A 22,816-nucleotide genomic window follows, 5' to 3' on the forward strand; every position below is an offset into this window, starting at 1 on the left:
CACATAAATTAGATATAACTTTCTAGAGAAGTGTATTAATCTTCAATGGAAAATATTAGGAAAGTTTATTATCATATGAAGATCAGAAGAAACTGGCTTTTATTAAAAAATGAAGTGAAACTTGGTAGTTTTTTTTTTTTTTTTTTTAAGAAATCTCTAGCATTTTGAAATAGTAGATAGACTTGTATTTACTCAATGTAAAATGCAGTGACCAGCTTTGCTTTCAAAACCAATAGTAGTTACATGAGGAGAAACAAACAACCAACAGTTTAAGAATGAGCTGAGGAAATCCAGGAAGTTCTATCTGTAGATATAAATGCCTTATATTTTGGTTAACGTAGTCTTTCTATTGTGTTGATGCCAAATGCTCCAGCTGATAAATAAAGAATGCTAAGAGTCACCAGAAAAAGAAAAATAAAACAGAAGTGTAGCCTGGGATACCACAAGAATATCCACTGGGAGACTTGAAATAGAACGGGTTATCTGAGGTGTGTAATTAGTGACCGAGGGGTAGTTTCCATCCTATTTTTCAAGTGCAGTTTTACAAGGAACTCTGTGTTTCTTCTAAGTGTTGTTTAATAAGGTCACTTCACCTGCAAGAAGTTTTGGGTAAATTTGTATTTACAGATATCTAATGCCAGACTAGCAGTGGGGGTGTGGGAGCCCCTGGATTTCCTGGTTTGGGCCATGAGAAGGTGGCGTGGTGTGGTGGGAATGGACCTGCTGGGAGAAGCACCTGCTGCTGAGGTTCATACTCCACCACTGGCGTGGATTCATCCAGCATAAATGTGATTTCTGTTGCTTTCCTGGCTCGAAAATCCCAGAGAATTTCTTGAAATGGAGCACTCCAGGTATGGGTTCAGCAGTCAGAATTGGGAGACTGATTGCTGTATTTCTCTAATTCCATGATTTTATCTTGAATTTTCTCCATTTTAATTTGAAAAACTAACTGCTAGCATTTTAAGGTGGAATAGTGTGTAAAAGACAACACAGGTGAACCTGACAGACCGGATGTACTTTTAATTTTCTAGAGATAAATAATGGAGTAGTGGTGCATTATTGATAAAGCCTGTTGACTTCCTGCAAGACAAACAAGCTTTGACATGTTTGGGTTTGCAATGTTGGGTGCGTCGTGTGCCAGAGCACTGAGGATTTGCCTCTGGGAGTCAATTTAGCCAACTCTCTGTTCATCAGTCACTAGAGCAAACCCATTGATAAACAGAATAGTACAGAAAACATCCCTTATCCATCCCCCCACGTTGAACATCCCTATTTTTAGGACACAAAGCTTGACTTCCTCTTGCATACTTTATTTCTTGTCCTGTGACTCTAGTTTATCCACATTTGTTCATCTGGAAGAGGTCCACAGTTTGTTGGGAAGAGTAGACACGCCATTCCCAACTTAATCTGTAGCTTGACTTTGTGGGTAGTCTCCAGAGAAGCAGTAAACTCTCTCCTAAGCGCTCCAAACACAGGGACGTCATGCATAAGGACGGCATCATTATTATCTCTCTCCCCAGCTGTGTTCTGATGTGAAAATGGTTCTAGTTGTTGTTTTTTTCTGTCTCTTTCTGCCATTCCCTCAGGCAGTTTATGAAGATCACGCATAGCCAAATATTAGACATTGTGCTTCTCTGTGCCGTTGGAACTAACAAGGCAAACTTGCCCAAATGTGTTGTCTCTTTTTCCTTTTTTTGCAGGATGCCCTTTCTGTTCACATCAGAAATGATTTGAAGGTTTCTGTCACCAACACTGGTGGCAGAAATTGTCATTTTCCAAAGCAGAAAATTTAATTTTTTTTTTCCACTTTGTAAAAAATTATAAGTTTTCTAACCCAGAAAGTTCATCATCTTAATCAATGTGTGCTAAACACCAACTACTGAAATGGTCCCAATGGAAAGAGGCTTCATCATTTTCTTACTGAAAAGGGAAAGATATCGGATATTAATCTGCTTAAAGTGAGGCAACTAAAGTAAGATGATGAAATGGGGAAAATAGTGAATAAGTGGTGAATTTGTTGACTTTACAGTTTTCTGGTGCATTTTGAGAAAATTCTGCTGGTTTTAGATATTCCTTTACCATAAGGTGAAATGGATGGCAGAAATGACTTGCTACTTGATATTATTACCCATCTGCTTTATGTTGGTGTAAGTTGATTTTAAAAAGAATTTGGCAAGTGTTGAGCAGTCTATACAGTGATAAAACCCAAAGCTTTCCATTTCTAAATACAGAATCCTTCTTTACCTGGAAGTCTACTGCTGAGGTCACAACTTTGTTAGTCAGCCATCTGCTTCTATAATAGAGATGTGTAGAACAGAATTAAAAAAATAATGTCCTGGTGTATGATAGATTTATGTATATTTTTAACATTAAAAGTCCCAGTGTATCATAGATTTATATAAATTTTTAATGTTTCAGAACTCAAAGATTAAACTGGTGGCATGCAGACTGAGAATTAACTTGGGTGATCTTCCATCTCACAACAGTATCTATCGATGGGACCGAATGTGGTCAGCAGTGTTCAGTTTACCAGTTGATATCTGCTCTACCTGTTGCTCTTATGGACATTTCCATTGTGTAAGGGACTGAGACCAAAAGTGAGCTTAAGTGGTCAAATTGTACACCAGAAAATGCTGTGTTGGTGTTGCCATCAAGAAACACCTTCAGGTTTGTGTGGATGGTCATCAAAAATTGAGCCTTGTTTAGAACTTCAACCACTGAAGTTGGAGCCTGTAACTGCTAAAAACAGGTGATGAAGTTTAACTTGAGAGATCAGGAGTGTTTTTACACTTTCTAAATGTAAACTGCAGCAATCAGACTTCAGAAGAGTTGTACAAATCACACATAAGTTTTTAACTGGTGTCTGAAATGTTTATAATACAAAGTTCCATATAGTTCCATATCTTTTGGAGATTGGCACTGAGAAATTCCAGTCTTTTCCTCTGTGAATTTTTAAAAACTCTGATTACATTAACTCAGATATTAATTTGGTAAGACTTAGTACATTTGGTTGTATTTATTCTGTTTATTTATAATACATACAACCTATGTTCTGGACTTCTTAGTCTAACAGTTACATTTTTCAGGATCCATTCTATAAATCTTTTAATCTATGAATTTCTTGATATACTGTCTTAAAATAAGTCATAGTGATCTTGTTTTCCCAAGTCAGTCCATCAGTCAGTAGTGGGCAGTCAACTTCCATGGAAAACCCTACAATAATAACATTTATCCTATAAATACTGGTTCATGTGCCTGATGGAAGGAAATAAATTTTGAAGGTGATTTCAGCATCAAGTGATTGAGAGATTTATTGTATAAACCAGAAGTGAAACACATTATTAAAAGTCATGAAAAAATACAGCATCTTAATAACTGTAGAATGCCAGTCAAAACATGGTATTTTGCCATGCTACTTAAATTCAGCAGCCTTTTCCCCATGAAATATATTTTCCCTGTGAGTTTTTAAGTAAATATTTTCTTGGGAAATTATGAAGTGTATATTGCTTAGGAAAATCTAGTCTTGAATAAAATGCATTTGGTCACACCATTAGCATGTAAGAAAGGGTGCAGTATTAGTCCCCACTGACCTTAAAATATACAAATATATTGCTTTTTTCCCAAATTACCAGTATTCATGGTTTTGATATTGAAGCAGATAAACCTTTTAATTTTACTTGGATCTAAAAAGAAACTGTAATGGTCAAGCTCAACCAAAATATGCAAAAGTTGAATTAAGTTCAGTTCTTTGCTGGTGTGACCAGCGTCTTTGTTTCCTACCATGGGTGCAGATGTGGAGCATCATGCAGAACTGCCGTAGGGGGACTGTTCTGTCTCTTCTGTTCACTCTCTGCTATTGTGTTTGACCAATAAATATTCACCGCAATAGGGCAGTTTTTCAGCTCTTAGGTTTTAATTAATTTGCCTTGGTCTTTGGTGTTATTAGGGCTCTTTACAACAAGTCATTAGGACTTTTTTATTGGTCTGTACAAGAGCTTATTTCAAAAACAGGGAATCAAGCAAGAAGAAAATCCCTGGGTTTGGTAACTGAATCTCAGGTTTTGCTGTTGTCCAAGTGAGAACTGTGTTAATGTGTTGGAAGGGTAACGAGTAAACACATCAAATTCAGTCATTTTCTGGAAGAAAAAGAAGTTCTAAGTGTTGACTCAATTATCAAGCCAGCTAAACATATAGTAAACTAATTATTGACCTTATTTTTCTCTAGGTGTTAGATACAGTGACTCATATTCCATCGAAATTATGAACCATTGGTAGTAGATTTCATTCGTTCAGGTTTATGTTCCTAGTCTACCATACCTCATGCTGATGCTGTGAACTGAGCTCCTGTAACACTCTTTCAGAAACTATGGTCAATTGCAGATGGAAACACTTTCCTTTTTGATCAATATAGGTTAGAAGAATAAAACATTTTCTTAGACATAGAATATCATATTTGCAATAGCACAAAAGAACTGTTGCAAAAATCCAGGCTGATTTTCTGTAGGATGCAAGTTGTAGATCTCAGCTGTTTCTACATCGTGCATCTTCTGCTGAACTAAAGTAAAACCTCTTAGAAAAATACTGTGAATTGATTTAAAGAACCTTGAGTGAAGGAGATCTGTATGAAAGGTTCCTGTGACTAATTATTAGAGAACTGTATTGCGTTTCTGCTCTGGATTTGCCAAACTTTGGAGCAATTTCTGCCATTTTCTGTAATAGTGACAGAATTATGTATTTTCCTTCTGGTCAAGGCACAGTTTAACCTTAACTGGGGATAAGTGAGAAGAATTCAGCTCAGTACGTCACTGTCCAAGACCTATCTTCAGAAAATTTCAGAAGCGCTTTTTTAAGCCATTCCAAAGTTTGTGACATGGAAGTATCAAACAGAGAGGGGCAGAAGATTATGTGTGTTTTCCTGCCTGTAACGATGGAATAATAATTCATAATAAAATCAAATAATGATGGCAGTGATCTTATACGGCGAGGTAAGACCTGAGCCAGATAAAAAGGCAAGAGAGTCATTTGGCAGCCCGTAAGTGGTTAATTTGAGCTATGATAACATTGCAGTACCTGCATACTGCTTTTTTATGTGCTGGAAGTTGTAATATACAAACAGTAGCTCATCTTTATGTGTTGTCTGAGCTGGTGCTTTAAGTACTAAAAACCAGAATGGCTACAGAGCAGAGATTACATTGGCTACTCCGGGCTGGATTTTGGCGTACAGTCAATGCAAAAAGCGGTACAAGTGCAAAATTTGTTGAACAGCATTAAGCGAGAGCGCAATAATGTTATCATCCCAGAGGAGGAGGCTTATTAATTAGGTTTTATCATGCTTAACAGTGATCCCAGCTCCTTCCAAAGCGAGTCAGGTGAATTCTTTGGTGTCCCAAAGAGTTATGAGTGCGTAGAAGAAAAGAAGACTGCTGATGTCCCTCTTTGCCCAGCATTTGGTATGCACGGGCGCATCAGGCAGGACTAAACAAGGACTTACTCGCCGGAGAGAGAGACGTGCAAAGTGCGAGCAGCTGCGAGTGCTGGCACCTCCAGCTACCGACCCTTGCAGATGAGCCTGGAACCAGCACGGTGTAACACGAACGAGACTGACTCCATCTGCATATGTTAAACAGGAAGACCAGAACACTTGCATAATCACAAATCTGTAAAGTAGGTCCAGGGGAACACCTTGACTTTATTTTATTTTATTTTATTTTTCTGAGAAGGCAGCTGTGAGTGTTTTTGGCAGAAAAGCGCTTCTGCTTTGCAGAATTTCTCAACCGCTGTTGTTTGCCTTCAGTGTTGCTGAAATTCACCCTGGGTGGCTCCACAATAAGATTTAGTCTTCTGGCTTGTGGATCTGGAAGAAACAAAAATAAACCTCCCTCCCAAAAAATTGTGGTACAATACAAACACTATAAGTTTATTATGGACAGTATATATACTGCTTTGAAAGAATAAAGCAAAACAAGGAGCGTTTCTTTTGTAAAGGAGAAATTATATCTCTCAAAATTGGTAGTTGAGGAGGTTCATATAGATTTTAAATATTTAAAATATCTTTCTTATGAAGATACTAATACACTCTAGGCAGATTTGGCCGGTACTTTGCATGACAGTGTCGATATTACAGAAAGCTTAAATGAATAAAGAAAACTGGAGCAGAAAGATGCAAGGAAATGTATCAGCCCTTTCTCATGTGACTTGCTGATAAGCTGTAAACTTTTGTATACTGCATTTCCTTAGGCGACCACAATTGTCCTCCATCAGAATTGCTTTGGCAAATTGTGCTATTTGGATAGGAATAGCAGAATATTTTAGCAATCTCAAGAACTGCAAGCTCAGTCTTGCACTTGGTGAAGTGCGTAATGTAAAGTGATGCCTTTAGAGAAAGTAATTTATAATGCAAGAAGGCAAATCATTGATTTCAAATTGATATGTTCCCTGTACATGGTGTGTTCATTTATATTTGAGAAATTTGATTCCAAATTCAGGAATTTAACCAAAAAGACAGATACTTATGTGGCCAACAAGTGAAGAAGTGGGTGGGGAAAAAAAAATCATCAAGATCCCTGTTGCAGAAAATAAATATATAAATTAGGGAACAAGTGACAAATCCTGAAGAGGAAAGCAATATTTTAAATATTATTTTAGGTTATGCTTATACAGTGAGAAGTAGGGATTTTGAAACTAAGAGACAAAAGTCAACATTAATGCTGATCCTTGACCTTCTAATTTTGAGAATTGTTTTCCCCACATTCACAATGCATGTGCCAATATAACTCACAGTGTGTTATTAACACAGAGAACGTGAAGACAGAAAACTCAGGAGCTTAGTTCTGACTGAACAAAACCAGACAACACAGAACACAGAGCTCCCTTCTCTCTCTTAGTGTTTCAACTTTTTCATTTTAGGGTTCAATTACTAGACTGATAGCTATAAAATTTACAAAATGCCTTAGAAATTTTTTCAAAGGATGAAAATGAAAAGTTTTACCAAAAGTATTTCAAGGTCAGATATCCCTCCTTTGGGCTTTTGAATAATATGTAATTGGCTTATTTTGATACTTAAACTTTCAGGAAGCATTTTCACAGAATCACAGAATGGACTGGGTTGGAAAAGACCTCAGAGATCATCAAGTCCAACCCTTGGTCCAACTCCAGTCCATTGACTAGATCATGGCACTAAGTGCCATGGCCAATCTCAGGTTAAAAACCTTCAGGGCTGGTGAGTCCAGCACCTCCCTGGGCAGCCATTCCAGTGCCTGACCACTCTCTCTGCAAAGAATTGCTTTCTAATAGCCAGCCTCAATTTCCCCTGGCAGAGGTGAAGCCCATGGCCCCTTGTCCTATTGCTGATGCCTGGGAGAAGAGACCAATCCCCACCTGGCTAGAACTGCCCTTCAGGTAGTTCTAGAGAGTGCTGAGCTCAGCTCTAAGCCTCCTCTTCTCCAGACTAAACAAGCCCAGCTCCCTCAGCCTCTCCCCATAGGGCTTGTGTTCAAGTCCCTTTTAAAGCATGTTAACTAACTAGGAATCTGTTTCAGTAACAGTCCATAGGATTTGGTTCCAAAAGGACTTAGGTGATAGTGCTTTCTACTTCATTTACCTATCTTTTTCTTCTTCTACTTTTTTTTTTAATAAATTTATTGTTAAGTGTTAGACTTTTATAGACAATTCAAAATTTATTAAATATTGCCTGTATACTTAAGAAATACATTTTCTTTTTCTTCTGAGTGGATATACTCTGCAATAAATAAGCAACAGCATTCAGTTGGCCTGGAGACATCTCAGGAAAAATGTACCTCCAGTGCTCCATGGCCCTTCTTCGCTGGATTTTAGTGCAAATGCAACAGCTCCATCCCAGAATTTTTTTTTGCACCCTAATATGAGTAGCACATCTTACCATTAGCAATTCACAGTGGATCATAGTCAAGTGACACCCAGGATCCTCCTTGAAACTGTGGGGAAAAATATTGTATGTGTGTACTAATTATTCATATTAAGTAGGAAGAGGTTATGCATATAATATGTAACATTATAAGTATAAGAAATACAAAAAGAATTTATACTTGAAAGAATAGACTGGATCAAAATTGCCATTTTTTTTTAAGTACATTGGGTTTTACAAAAGCAGTAAAGTCGAGACGTAGTTTCCTTTAATATTTTAATTGAAATATATATCATTTTAGTTTCCTTCATCATTCCAGTGCTATGAAATACCACCAGACTTTTGGTGATCTATTGAATAATAGAAGAGATTTTTATTTTTTAGAAATTATATTAGAGACAGATGTAAATGAATTGTTTAAAAGAAATGCAATTTATTTATCTGGATATATCTGCCATTGTTTGTTTGTGTTTTTCTTCTTCCTTTGACTCTGAAGCTGAAAGGAGCAAAATTACACAACAGGTCTGAAAGTCGCAGCTATGAAACCTGTGGGGAACTTAATGAACAGAAAATTATCCAAAGAGATGACATCCTTAAGTGTCACTTCTCTTTCTCCACATAGAAATTCATTTCAAGCACAAGACACATGCAGTGTGAATCAAATCATTAAATGTGGATGTTTGGAATGTTCCACAAGGTGAATTTCATTCAGGTTGGTTGTGGTGTGTGTGTTTTTTTTTTTCCTAAATACTGAGGATGCATTAAGATAATTGCAATAGTCTAATTAGACTTTGCCCTAAAAATGACTCGTCTACTAGTGGTTTAATAGATTAAGGATTTTAAAGGGTTTAGAGAGAACCAGTTAACAGTAATCAGAGAAGAAAAAGTGCTGAAGGTATCATGAAGGCTCATAATTAAACTGAAGCTTACAGCTCAATTAAACTTGAGCATCATTATGCATAAAACATCAGTGGGCATCAAGAGCCCAATAAAAAGAGATGCTATCAATGTTAACAGGCAAAAGGTAACACATAATATGGATTGGACCAAGTCTTGCAGATAAAGTCAAGGAAAATTGTGAATGAATTTGAAGTACAATCTAAGCCACGTTCAATAAGCTGATTAATATAAGTTTGATATTGGATGTACAGTAACTGCAAGACATAACACTGAGCTCAGTTTATGCAAACCACAACAGATTAGTTTTGAAGGGGGGAAATACTAGGATGATTTATCTGGTAGAAACAGGACCTTTGACTATGGAAGCACCACTTGTGTCACCCAATCCTGTGCAGTATTTCTTATATTTAGACAACGGACATCCCGACCTTAATTGGGTTCTCATTTCACTTTTATAGCTATAGAATTTGGCAGTGCTTCCTATTTCAGAATCTCTATAATCATGTAACTCCTTTGTAAATATGTGGCAAATATTTAACAAATAAGCAGCAATGGAGCCATCAGGCAGATGACTTGGATTGTGAGGACACTTCCCAGCTCAGGGCAGCTTTATCTGTTCTGGTAGCAGTTGGCTTTTGTCAAATTGATGAACACCTTAAAATATCTTTTCATTTTATGTACATGAAGGGAGCTGAAGGCTCAAAACCACCTAATCTGTTCCGAACATCTTGTAGCAAAGCAGGTGATGCTTCGAATGAAAAGCTCATGGGATTGGATCTTGAACTTCTCACGTTTTTCTTTCAGTTAAGAATCTTGTCTTAACTTTTTGTTTAACACCTATGCAAATTAAACATGCAAAAAGTTTAAATGTTGTTCAATTCCTAGCAGGGTAGAAACATTACGAAGAACCTGTCACTTAAAAATAGTGTGATAGAAATTATGTTGCACACAGAAGAAATTTGTTGCAAAAAAATGCATAAAAGAAAAGAAAACAGCATCTGGTGCTTTTATTATATATATATTAAAGGTACAACAGGTGCTTGCACTCTCATACATTAAAAAAATAAGAATGCATTGATTTTTCTGTGCAATGTGTGTTTCTGTAAGAGGATATTTAGGTGAGTGGGTGCTGGGATAAGCAGTGCAAGAATGTTCTAGAGAAAGAATGGAGAGATCTTGGCCTGAAATGTGTTCAACACAGATTCTCTCAGATTCACAGGTATTAGTGAACTGATATATCTAGATTCTCTCGTTCATTTGCAGATCTGTATGACTTATTATACTTTCTCTCTTCTGTGGTGCCCTCTGGGTTCTTACCTCCAGGAACCTCCAAATTCCACTTGGAGAAATACGATGTTAGGAAAAAATGATGTTATTTCATGTAGAGGGGGAAAATAAGAAAATCTCTAAGTGGTAGGCATAGAAGTCCAAGTGGTAACACATCTTGGATTCAAGTTCTTCCCTTGCGTGTCTGATGCTTGTACGATTCCCATCATCTTCCTGGGAAGTATTTTGTGCAGCTTGTTGGGTATTTGTTGTCTCAAGGCTTTTATCTTGTCAGGAGCCAAATTATTAATGAATACCAGTGTCAAAGAATTTTAATCTAGAAAAGTTTCCAGGTACCAGATGGGAGTACGTGGTGGGACGAGGTTCTTCCTAATCTAAAACCCGATTGCAGGAGAGCTGCTGGGGTTTAGGTTTGCGTGTAATTGTGGCTCTTGTGCATCCCAAGTGCCGCTGATTTTGGTCTCTTCCTTCAGAAATTCTCTTTTCTGGATCAGAGCAAGAGGTAAATTCATTTGGTAGCTGGTAACTCCAAGAGATGTTCAGTCAGAGGGACAGTGTCCTGCAGAATCCCAGATCCCATCAGGAATTTGATCGTGGCTTAATTAGCCACTCTTCTGTTTACGGTGAAATGAAGATGCTCCAGTACTAATTAAGAAAGGTCTGTTAAGCCACATAGAAATGCCTTCCTGATTTAGGTCTTAGACACAAGTTACAACAACTGGGCATCGATGGCTCTGCAGCAAACGCCCACGTATGTGCTCTGTGGCAAATGTGAAATTATTTATTATACTTTAGGTTAGCTCATAGAGAAAGCAGGATAAACCAAATTAAATTTGTCCTGCCTGGTTAGTTCACGGGGGGGTAAATTGGTACTTTTTGATAGTATTTAGATTTCATTGTGAAGTAAGTAGTTAAGAATATATTTTACATTAGCCCAAAAGCACTCTTGCTCCTTCTCAGGATCCTAAGTAGCATTTTTGTTATTATACTTGTTAAAGCATTATTATGTTTTATTAAACAACATTAACTAAACGTATAATTACAATCATTATAGTTCATATTGTAATAACTTCTGTATTGTGGTAATATGATAATATTATAACATTATTGGTGGTGGTGGTAGTGATACACGTCTGTTTCTGTAAACAGATAAATGCTTTGTGAAGATGAAGCAAAGGTAGGAACACAATGGGTTGAAAGACTTCAGCAATTACAGTGAAATCAGCAGAGGTGAAGATCTAAAAATCATTACTGTAGATCCCACCATAGAATTTTAGATCCAAAAATGCACAGGAAAATAATTCTGTACTTCCCGAAGGAAAGGCTTTTCTTTTAAAACCATTAGAAAACAAAGACTAAGGTGCTCAGAAGATCTCCCCAAGTGAATACACTGGTCTTATAATTACTCATAGTTTAGTTTACGTGAATTGCCCACTTCTGCTCTGCAACTTTTTGAGTTATTGGAAGGCAAAGGGGTTCACAGTCACCCCAAGAGAATGAAAAACCATTGCTAAAAGCTGCAGAGAGAATGAATTTGGACCATGGCTGTTGTCCTTAGTGTCTTGATACAAACCCATATGTACAATACAATTTTAAGTACCCATGTAAAGAAGACTTTTGAGCTTGACTTATTTTATGTGAGCCCTTTATTCTGCCATTAAGAAATACACAGGATATTAAATATAAGGAAGAATGTAAAGGGTCTGGCTAAACCAAGAAAAGTAAGTGAATTAAGGAATCCCATAACATGCCCTTTCTACGTTGTTTGGTGTGTACTGTGATACCTTGTGTTTGAAAATTGTAATTCACCAACCTGAGTGAAGAATGAAGAGAACAGTATTTCATCTTGAGACTTTTTTATTCTTTCCCAGAAGATACTGTTAGTAGCATGAAAAAAATGTGTTATGAAAAAATTGTGTTATAGAAAAATGGTATAAAAATAAATTCCCACCCCCCAAGCCAATAGGTATTCTTTTACAGCTGGGAGGCAGAAAACATACTGGTGGAAAACATTACAATATTTAAAACCCACATGGAGTTGTAAAAATGGGAATGAGTCCTCTAAATCTTGTATAAAATGGTTAATCAGTTGATCCTTAACAACTGCTACGTACAGTACAGAGAGCTTATAATTCACAAATGCAGGTTCAAGCAGGTTCCCCAAGGATGAGGAGAACAGATTGAAACACTGAAAAGAAAGGGAAAGGGAAGACAGAAGGAAAGAAAGAATTAAATAAAAAGGTCAAATTTTTCATTTGCCTTTTTTTACTTTGCCTTTTCTCAGTTATTGTTCCCTGTCTGTTAACGCTGAGAAAAATTCTTCTCTCACTCTCTTGATAGAAACAAAAAAATCAATTGCAATATATTTTGGAATGCTAATTGTTAAACTTACTTGAAACTTCTTTCATCTTTTCCAAGAAATCCTGTTATATTTTATGAAATTAAAAATCAAGGGCTCGTCTACAGTAAAAGAAAAGACATATATATATATGTGTGTGTCTGTATATATATATTTATTTATTTTCATTTTAATGACAGACTAACAATAGTTGCACAACTCACCAGTGCATTCCAAAAATTTCATGCTGTCATCATAAAAATCTGCCTGTAGCAGAATCTGTCTGGCACTCGACATGGCCCTGGTGACCCTAAACTCACATACGATCCCTGGTGATCAGATGAAGAAAAATCCACTGAAAATAGAGAAATATGTAAACTGCTTAAGTGACAGAAAAATATCCTCTGGAGAATGTCATTCATTTCTTCCCTGTCTTTCACATCTGTCAGAGGTACCAGCTCTCTGAACTTGTCTTTTGTGTTGTTCAACAGAATTTACTGTTCACTTGGAGAGTGAAATTAGTGATGAAGTCAGATCCTTCCCCTGTTTCTGCAGTTACAACAGCACATTTACACTATTTAAATAGAAAGCAGAACGTAACACTTTGCCACCTCTACAAATGTTGGTAGTGATGAATTTCTCTCAACAAACCTAGGGTTCATTTAATCGGAAATTGTATTTCAATATAAGCCAAGAAACAAGCTTTTACATGAACACAGAGAAGTCTTAATGGAATCACACTTATTTTTTTTTAAAGTCCTTTGTATGTGCCATTTTTTGTGTGTTAATATGAAATGGTTTGTTTTAATTGTGATGAGTATCTAGTATTTCTATAAATTAAGTAGGGAGGAACTTACAGGATGCTTTGAAAGTTTGAAAGCATTCTAGATAAACTATTCCAGAGAAATAAAGCATTTAATAGAAACTGATACATTTTTTGCTATATGGTGTGACATTTGATGTTTTTACCTCCAGCTTTTGAAATCAGCCCAATAGTAGAGACGACTTTCTGTCTCTCAACAACAGAGAGAAGACTGAAAATATGAATCTGAAATGTGCTGACCCCAAAAGCAATGAGAAATACCAGTGTGGTTTTGCTTAGAATAAATTACTGGTGCTTTAAAGCCAATTGTTGTTTAATTCATTGTGGTTTTCAGTGTTAGCAGGAGGAGTGTGTCTGTGCTCTGTTTAGCTGTGCTATAGAAATGTCTGTTACACCTTGATTTCCCCCTGACTTGGGTCTCTCTCATTCTTGGGTTGGGCTCCAAGTACCACATGGAACATGTTCTTTCAGATCCTCCTTTTCCTCTCCTGGGAATTCTTGAAGAAACATTTGGCTTTTCTGGAGCTCTCGTGTGGTGAACAAAGTCAAACTTCCTTACAAATGGCATAGATTGACAAATATGTGAATTTCTGTCACTAAAAGTGTACAAAAGAGAAAGACCCATATGACCAAAGGCCTACAAAGAAAGTCACAAATCAGACATGCAAAGATCCTGTATTTGGGGAAAAAATTCTGTCATTTTAGGGTCTGGGAAAACAGATATTGGGGGATTTGCATCTGTATGAACAGGAGCTGGACAATCTTCCATCAGGAAGAGACATTCTGTTAGGTGCTGATTTATCAGCACGATTGCTGTCCCAGTTTCCAACTAAAGAAGGAAAAATTGGGCAAATTGTCAGCTCAGTACAGTCCTAAGCTGTATTTCAGCTGGGGACATGTGTTTGCAGCAAAAACTATTTTTTTCCTATATAACTGAATATCTGGACATAGCAGGAGCTTCAAGAACAAGAAACAGGCAATTTCCAAACCAGGTTTCCTAATACATGAAAACTACATTGAAACTCCCAGGAATCCTGTACTCGAAGGGTGACTGGACAGACATCGGCATCAGTGAGTCCGCTCCCTCCTGATCAAATTGGGAATCTTCTTGTTTAATAGTTTATAGTTCTGTGTCCACATCACTGTACTAATTAATGCCTTGCAAGTATTAACAAATCCAGCTCCACAGCATCCTGAGAGTGTCATGTCAGGAATATGTCATATAAATGTTTTAATATCTCCTCTTGCCATAGAACTTTCACTTCCCTTGCACACGTCCGTTCTGTTTGTTGAACTTGTATTTATCGGTTTAAGTTTTCTTAAACCAAAACAAAATGGTAATTTATCTAGTTTATTTCTTTCAAAATGGTGTTCTTAAAGTACATCTTGCAGATAGATTATCTGTCCCTCACAGCAAAGCCTCACAATGGGAGTCTAATAATTGCGCTTTTTCTAATTTCACTAAATGAGTTATAATTATTTTATGTCTGTTTTATGGTTAGTGAATAGTATTAACCTAAGCTCTAATTATAATATAGCTTCCAAAGAAATGTATGGACACTAAATTGATGGACTGCCAGCTTATGTAGGAACATCACATAAAGCAGATATACAGCTAATAGTTTAAGGCATAGCACGTTAAAATTCAGGGGCACAACTTGTTCATGAATAAGTAACAGGGTGTAAATTCATTTACTCTCCTTTTTAGTAGATCAAACAGAGAAGGGCATGATTAATACTTGTCAAAATGGAAGTACAGTTAAAGTTGAACATTACTTATACCAATAGAAGTCTCAATCAGAGTCTGAAAGTCAAGTTAGTCAACACTGTAATGGTAATGATGGATATTATGTCTGTTTTCTTGTGATTTGCCCTGTATTAGAGCATTATTAATGTTACTGCCATAAATTATGCCGTTGTTTTACATGTATAAAGTGACTTTTGACAAAGTATTTTGCAATTCTTTTTGTTGTCGGAGGTGGCCGAAGGTGAAGATGTTAAGAATCACAGGTTTTCACATCTCGTCCCGAGGATGCTCCTGCAGCTCCAGCTCCCTCAGCACGCTCCGCCGCTTCCCCACGCTGAGGGGATTCACGGCTTGCTCGTATCGAAAGAGAATAATCACACGTTCTTGGGCTTTTCTCATCTGTTCACTGGACAGGTCAGCAAAGTGATGTTATTTGGCCCTAGATCCTCCAAAGTGGCCTTCAGTGTGGTTTCTCCTTTTGCCTTTGGTATGAGACGCTGTGTCGGGCAACACTGGCTTTTTGCTGGTCTTAATGCAGCTGAAAGAACCAGGTCTGACCATCCTCCACCCCCCCAAAAAACCCAAGCACACCAGAAATATGTGAGAATTTCCTTCCCCAAAGGTGATCCTTCTCATTTGGAGACCTTGAATATATATGACACCCATTCAGCCTGGACTTAGATTTTAAAAGTCGGTTGCAGACTTGTAGTTATAAAGCACTGTTTGAATTAGCCTCAGACTAAACAAATTAGATGTGTAAAACACACCTGGCTCTTATCTAGCTAACAGCTAAACCTTCCACTAAGAGAACTAAATAAAACCTATGAGCCATTTCCTGGCCACTACGTGAGATTTTCTGTTAAGTTTATTTTTTAAGCCTCAGTGTCTGTTTCTTAATTACTTAAAGGTCCTTCGATTCGTTCTGTTGTATGAAATTGAATATAAATTGTTTACCTGACTTAAGGGGGCAAGGAGATTATGCACTTTCTTATTTTTAATATTTCTCCCTCCTATCTGCCGTCACTGGACAGAAATTTCAAGCAACAGTTCTTGGAAAACAGATGGAGATCAGCCTGGAGTTGTGTAAGGTAAGGGACCGGCCGCGATGCCAGGATGTCTGGCTGCTGCTTCTGTTTGGAAATTATTCTATTGTAACCATTTCCAGGCTGGTTTAGTTTGGTAATATATCCTGGTTTCTGAAGGTGTCTACACTTATTTGACTACAGAAAATATTTACTTTTCTAAAGGGCAGCTTAACCTTTGTTTAAATTTGAGGTGAGCGAAAGGTCATTGTAATTATTTGCCATATTATTTGTGTTACATCTCAGTTACTATGAAGGCTGAGCAAACATTGCCCTTTATTAGGAAATGGCTTAACAAAGCCCAATATAACCACAAGTTTTGCATCCAGCAGATATTTTATTGAACCAATGGCCGGTGCAGGAAACTTTCCCCTCTCTTGGGCTCTGACAGAGAACATTTAAGTTTGCAGAGGCTTTCCCAGGGGATGGGATGGAGATAGACAGTTTGATATGGCAGCTATGCTCACTTTATTTTAAATAACGTGCAGCTGGGAAGAGGGGACATTTGAGTTCAACTCTTCTTGATAAAGAGCTGCAGAGTCAAGAAATTGCAAAACTGATGGATGTTTTATAGCAAAGGTGGCTGCATGGGAACATCACACTGCTGCTGCTAACAAAGAAAGGCTTAACTTCCCACAACCTTCCCAAAATACAACTTTCCCATAACTTCCTTCAGAGGTAAGGAAGAAGAAATATGCAACACGGCTGTAAATTATAACTAAAATGGATGCTGCAGCTGGCTCTTCCGCAGCTGGAGCAGGTGTAATTCCCAGACTGAAAGCCAACATCACCCTCTAGTTTTGTTGCTATTGATTTGTTGCATTGTTTCTGGTCCGATGCTTACTATTTGTGAGACGTTGCATTGCTTAAATAATGCTGCTGCCTCTGCCTTGATGGGAAGTTGTGTTCCAGTGGGTAATGAATCGCTAATCTCATTTGAGAAAATAAAAATAAATGTCTTTGCCTTAGAAACTGTCTTTTAAGTAGAGCAAACACACATTTAGGTACCCTTACATTAGTATGTCTGGTTAAAGATGGAAGAAGTTTTACCTGGCAGTGCTCAGACATGGGGAAAAATAAGAATGTCAAACAAATCTTCAGGAGCAGAGACTCCACCATGGGTTTGTCTATATGCTCAAGTAGTATAGGATTTAGCATTCAATAATACAAATTACTTTGTGATGCCTGTGAAGAAGAAATGGTTTAAATGGATAAAAGGTATTACAGCAGGTGCCAAAAAAAGGATCGCGTTCTTTTTCAAGGTATGATTCATGTTTGTGAAGGAGCATGCAGACACAGTTGCGATCATCTCATTTTCAGGCTGTGTAAATTGGGATAGGGAAAAATATGAGATGCAACTGAATCAGAAAAAACCCTGGAATTTGGTCAAGGCAGGGGAGTGACTTCTCTGTTAGCTGGGAAGGTACCACCTAATGTTGGGTGACAGGTGACCTGCCCCTCTGGAGCAGAAGTCGTCTCTGAGCAGGAGCACGGTTGCTCGGTAATAGAGAGATGCTCTGAAGAGCAGAGTGTGTGTAGAGATCAAGCTATAATTTAAAGTCAAGAAACTTTGCTTGAATTTGTTACTTGGAAAATATCCCAAGAGCAGCTTATTGCGATACACTGTGTGTAAATAATCAGCACCTCCCAACTTGCTCCTGTGATAAAGCGTCGTAGCCGGGAAGGGTTACTGCTCCATCACATCACTCAGAGGGTTTTATATCTGCATGGCAAAGCAGCAAATATATATCTGGATCTGAAAGTGCTTGGGATGTTCAGAGCAAGTTTTTTTTTTCATATTTGTGTATATTTATGGTCACTCGCTAAAGGATCAGTGACCCCTTGATGGATTAATATAATGTACTTCAGATACAGTAGAACAAGTAAAATGACTTTGACAGTGAATCCACTTGTTAGTGCTTGAGTTGCTATGCGAGTGGGATAATGATAGGTGTTCGATATGAAAAACTTTCCTAAAAATCAGGCTGGTCACTGAAGTACACTGCTATATTGAGTAAATAGAGGGTTTTTCCTATCTTTCCAGTAAATAGAGGGTTTTTCTTGTCTTTACTCAACAAGTTCCTTTTAACAACATCCATTTCTAAACATCAAAGAGGAGATGGAGGTGGTCGGAGATAACCAGCAATCAGTGCCCAGGACTGGATTGCACAGACCTTTCAGGGTCAGGTGAGAGCCACGAACGCTCGGTGGAAGCATCGACATGAGCAGAGGGACATCTCGGTGTCACCTCGCGGCGGGGGACGCACGTGGTGCCGCAACAAAGCTTTGCCTTGGCAAAGGTCCACCCGGGGACGGCTGCGCTGGTGTCGCGCCCTGTCTTTGTTCTGCTGCAGATAACCTGACAGGGGCTCAGCTGGAAACACTGCCAGTTTTTTCCCTAGTTGCTGAGGATGAAGTCAGATTCCTTAAAAACACCAAAGACTTCAGAAACACATTTTCTTTTGTGTTTTTTTCCAAAGAACTGCCTGCAAGACAGAAGTCTCAGATCATAAGTCCGTCTTGTAAAAATCCTGGGGAGTGTTGTGAACCCTCAGCGCGCGTTTGGTGATGTGTCAATCTTCGAGCAATGCTGCTCTTGCTAGGAAATCATAATTTATTGAGGTCAATGGGTTAATGGGCTGGGCTATGTGCTACCAATTGGTAGACATAAAATATATTTAGTCCCGTGACATACCTAAAAGGTTTTCAATAGAGGGAGGCTTGCAATAAAACGCGTGATGAGTCGTTCTATTATTTTTCTCGCAGAGCACTGTTTTCTTCCGAAGATAAAGGAAAAGGAGAGAAAGTTGATGTTTGAAATCAAAAAAAGCTGGGTGGCTGTTATGTTGCAGATGTGCATTTTATAGTTTAATATTTTTTGCGTGAAAAAGCAGTTGGGATTCTAAGCAGACATGATGTAGAGCAATTTAAAATTAATAGAGCACTTCAGATTTTTAGGAGCACTTTAAGTTAGAAGTGATCTTGGTTTTGGGCAGGCTCAGTGTGGAAATATGTAAAATTCTGGAAGTGCTCCAGATATACAAGAACATATTGGTGTAAAGGCAAACGCTAATCTAGCAGATTAGGACAGAGCATTTTATTTAAAAATGCAACAACTCAAAAATTCAGGAAAACAAAATTTGTCTTACTATATATTTTCATTATGTTTATTGGCTTCCATTATCTTCTTATTTTCAACATCCCATAGAAAATGGAATATTCTCAGAGAATAAATATTTCTGAAAATGCAGGAATTCTGTGGGCTGGCCGCCCCTCCCATCCCTCCCAGGTGAAAGAACAGGGTGATGCACAAGGAGAGAAGCTTATTTTTGAGTCTCCCAAAGGCCACAGTGGCAAGACTGGGCTAATAAATTCTTTTTTTTTTTTAAAGCAAGTAAATGCTTGTGCTGCCTCATGTCCTGCCCGTATGGGCCAGCTCTATGTTTTCTGGGTGCTACACAACTGTCTGCGTTTTCTTCCCCATCACAGATATTTTTCCTGCTGGGCCAAGCTGGACAAAGCTGTTAGTTTCTTTGGTTAGCTGGTTTTGGATTGGGTTTGTTCTTTTGGTTGTTGTTTGGTTGCTCGTTTTTTATTGTTGTATCCTTACAGTTGGAAAGAAATGGAGTACTACAAATTACAAAATTGCTCATCTTATCAGAGCATGATGTGATGTGTGTGAACATTCCTGTGCGCTTGTGACAGGTGGGAGAAGGGAAATCTGGAGGGACCTGGTGGTGACCTGGCCAGGGGATGCCCATGGGGACCAAGGGAGAATCTCCCTGGATTGACGGAAGCTCTAACTCCAGATTTAAATACTTGATCTATTGCACATCCATGTGGCATTTGAATAAACTGGGCCTGATCGCCATTTGAATGAATCCCATTACCAGCTTGTCTGTCCAGATCAGTTATTTCAGTACCAATATGCATTATGGTGCTTCAGAAAACGAGGAGCATCAGTCACCTGTCATATGTTTGGGGCTGGTGTTGAGATGTAGAAGGCACAGAGAGTGTCCCAGAGAGGTACAAAGAGTCTGAGAGAGAATCACAGAGATTCTGACCCTGCTGGGCAAAGAAATATGGGCGAGACATAGGAAATCAACCATCAAATGGACCCTCAGCTTTGCAAAATGTGGGTGCTCTGTTAAACAGAACCCATTTTTTCTAATTCTTTCTTTACTGAGTACCTGACATAAAAAAATAACCCTCAATCATGGTGCACTGATGCGATGCAAGTTATATTATTATTATCATCCATAGCCATAAGGATACAATCCTTAAGGGGTTTGGGGAACTCCTCCACCAACTGGAGCACAGAATAAATATCTGGATACCTAAATTTTAGGAACTTTAAGATTTATTGCATCAGAAAGCTCAAGTAGCTCTGATTGCTGCATCCCAAATAAGCTCATTGCAGTATTCCTGTGAGTGATTTAGGAAATAACCAAATGTTCTCATCACTCTCAAGAAATTAAGCGTGATGTATTGCGTGTCTTTTTAATGCCTTCCCAGTGTATAACTTTTTCTATTGATTCACATTGTTTGCTATTTTGTCTTATACTTTTTACATCACTGAATTATGTATTTTGTGATACTGCAAATGTGTTCTTATCCCATTGAATGAGGCTTGTTGCAAACATGGTAATGCTAAAAGTGATCCCTCCCTCATATCCCAGTCGCCTCTATATTTATTACAGTTACATAGATCACCATGGAGTAGAGCTTTTCAGTGTCTGTCTTTTTTACCTCCTGTGTCTTTTACTAGGGGTACAGCCAACAATGTTTTATACAAATAACGTAAAACATATTAAAATTCAATAGAGAACTTTTTTTAAGGTATCCCATATATTTTGGTATATGTGGTGTGATTTTATGAGCTGAACTCTAGTGGATAATTCAAAATAATCCATATGAAATTGCAAAGAACTTTTCCCAAAGTGTTTTGCTTTATACATGCATATAATTTCACATGTGCACACTCGATTTTTCTTACGTTACAAATGACAGAAAATACTTTTGAAGCAAATACACTTTGTTTTACAGCTAAAAGAAGACCGGGGGTCTCATGCGTCCTCTGAACTGGAAGTATCTTGTTTGTCAAACTTGACGCATAAACTGTGCTCCCCATCACATACGTTGAAATGCATGAGTTCTCCTCATTTTCCACACTCCAAACTTGAAATGGTAAAACTTCTGTGGAAAACCCTAAAACTTAAAGCTCAGTTTTCAGATGTGCTGTAGGCACCAGCCTCTGTTTTCGTAGGGATAGGGGGAGACCTGAAGGGTATAAAAAATACGGCATTATTGCATGTGTCCCGTGCCTTCTGACAGCAATTTCCTTATATAAAGGCTCGTCTTATTCAGTTCACATGATAACGCTCCACTTCATCCCTGGGACCGGCCCAAGGTAAACTGAAATAAGGATTAACTGACAATAGCAAAGGCCAATTTGCAGAAACCGCATGAGGAGTTCCTGAGCACAGCCCAGATAACAAAAATATTATCGCCGTTGTTTACAGTGAAGTTGGTCAGTTTATTAGTTAGAGTGCTTCATTATGTATAAAAGATGCCAATGATAGTCTCCTAGTCAAAATAAACAGGCATAAAGTGTTCCACGTATACAGTTTGGAGAGAACGGTTACTTTGCTATTTATTTAATAATTGACCATAAATGGAGTCAAAGTGCAAAGGGAAAAAAAAAAAAGCCTAAAAAAAAAAGCAGCACACTAAGGGCTTTTTGAAAGATTGATAAATAATGTGGAATCTCAATTAGGCTTTAGAAGGAATGCAGATATTAAAAATTTGGTCAAGAATCTAATTAGCTGGAGGTAATTAAACAGTCTCACACGGGGTCATTAATCTTTTCCACAGACCTTTGATGTTTTGCACACTGTCTTCTAGTCATTAATAAAATTCATAACACTCCTCTTTGTGGTGTTTTATCATCATGTTTTTCTCTGTAAGAGCATAGAGCAAGTGTCATTGTATCACAAGGGCCTTACTTTAGTTAATTTCTTTTTTTCTGCTTGTTAGACTTAACTCTTTCTTGAACAAAATGATACCAATTTAAGCCAGAAGTTTTAAGACAGGTTTTAAATCCCTGGTATGCTTCAAAATCCATAGACGAAGAAATAAACCAAGTGTGTCTGATGCATCTGGTGAAATAAGAAACTTTTTTTTTCAAATCTAATTTATCTGTCCGGTGCTGAGTTTTGTAACCTGGTTCAAATATTAGTCATATCCATTTCAGAAAAATTAGAGGATTTTATTTTGCTTTCTTCCTTTACCTCCAAGTCCCTTGGAGTTATAACCTGCATTGCGCGGTTAATTTTAGTGGCGTTAACCAGAGAGCTCTTGAGGACAGGGCTGCGATAAAAGTGAGGAATAATTATGAAAAAGAACTAAGTAAAATGGAAATCTGTTGAACGTGACTGATTTTATGTACAGGCTCAAAAAGGAGGCAGTGCGGTACTTCAATAATGCATTATCCTGACAGATTTCAAAGCCAAAGTGTGTTCAAGAATAGTTGAATTTAAAAGGCAAGAAAGCTACAAAGGACGCCTTTGGAAGATTTAAAGATAGGATTTCTCTTACAAATATTAATATACATACTTATATAGTGTGTGTGTGTGTGTGTTGTATATTTATGGATGTTTGTATTACAAGGCCTACATTTATGAGCTGTTATGTAGAGTTGTATGAGTCAGTATAAATAGAAAGATATAGAAATGGTTTGTTGTTGAAATGTTTGTGT

General features: G+C 37.7%; 1 long non-coding RNA gene across 1 annotated transcript in view; it reads left to right on the plus strand.

Annotated features, from left to right (window-relative positions):
* Positions 1-22,816, plus strand: part of LOC135579969 (uncharacterized) — a 69,049-nt gene that overhangs the window by 39,871 nt on the left and 6,362 nt on the right. The window contains exons 2-3 of the long non-coding RNA XR_010473905.1: positions 15,209-15,391; positions 16,009-16,065. This is a non-coding gene — a long non-coding RNA (uncharacterized LOC135579969). The remainder of the gene's footprint in view (positions 1-15,208; positions 15,392-16,008; positions 16,066-22,816) is intronic.

This window comes from Columba livia, chromosome 7 (assembly GCF_036013475.1).
Source record: "Columba livia isolate bColLiv1 breed racing homer chromosome 7, bColLiv1.pat.W.v2, whole genome shotgun sequence".
In the NCBI taxonomy this organism is placed as follows: Eukaryota; Metazoa; Chordata; class Aves; order Columbiformes; family Columbidae; genus Columba; species Columba livia.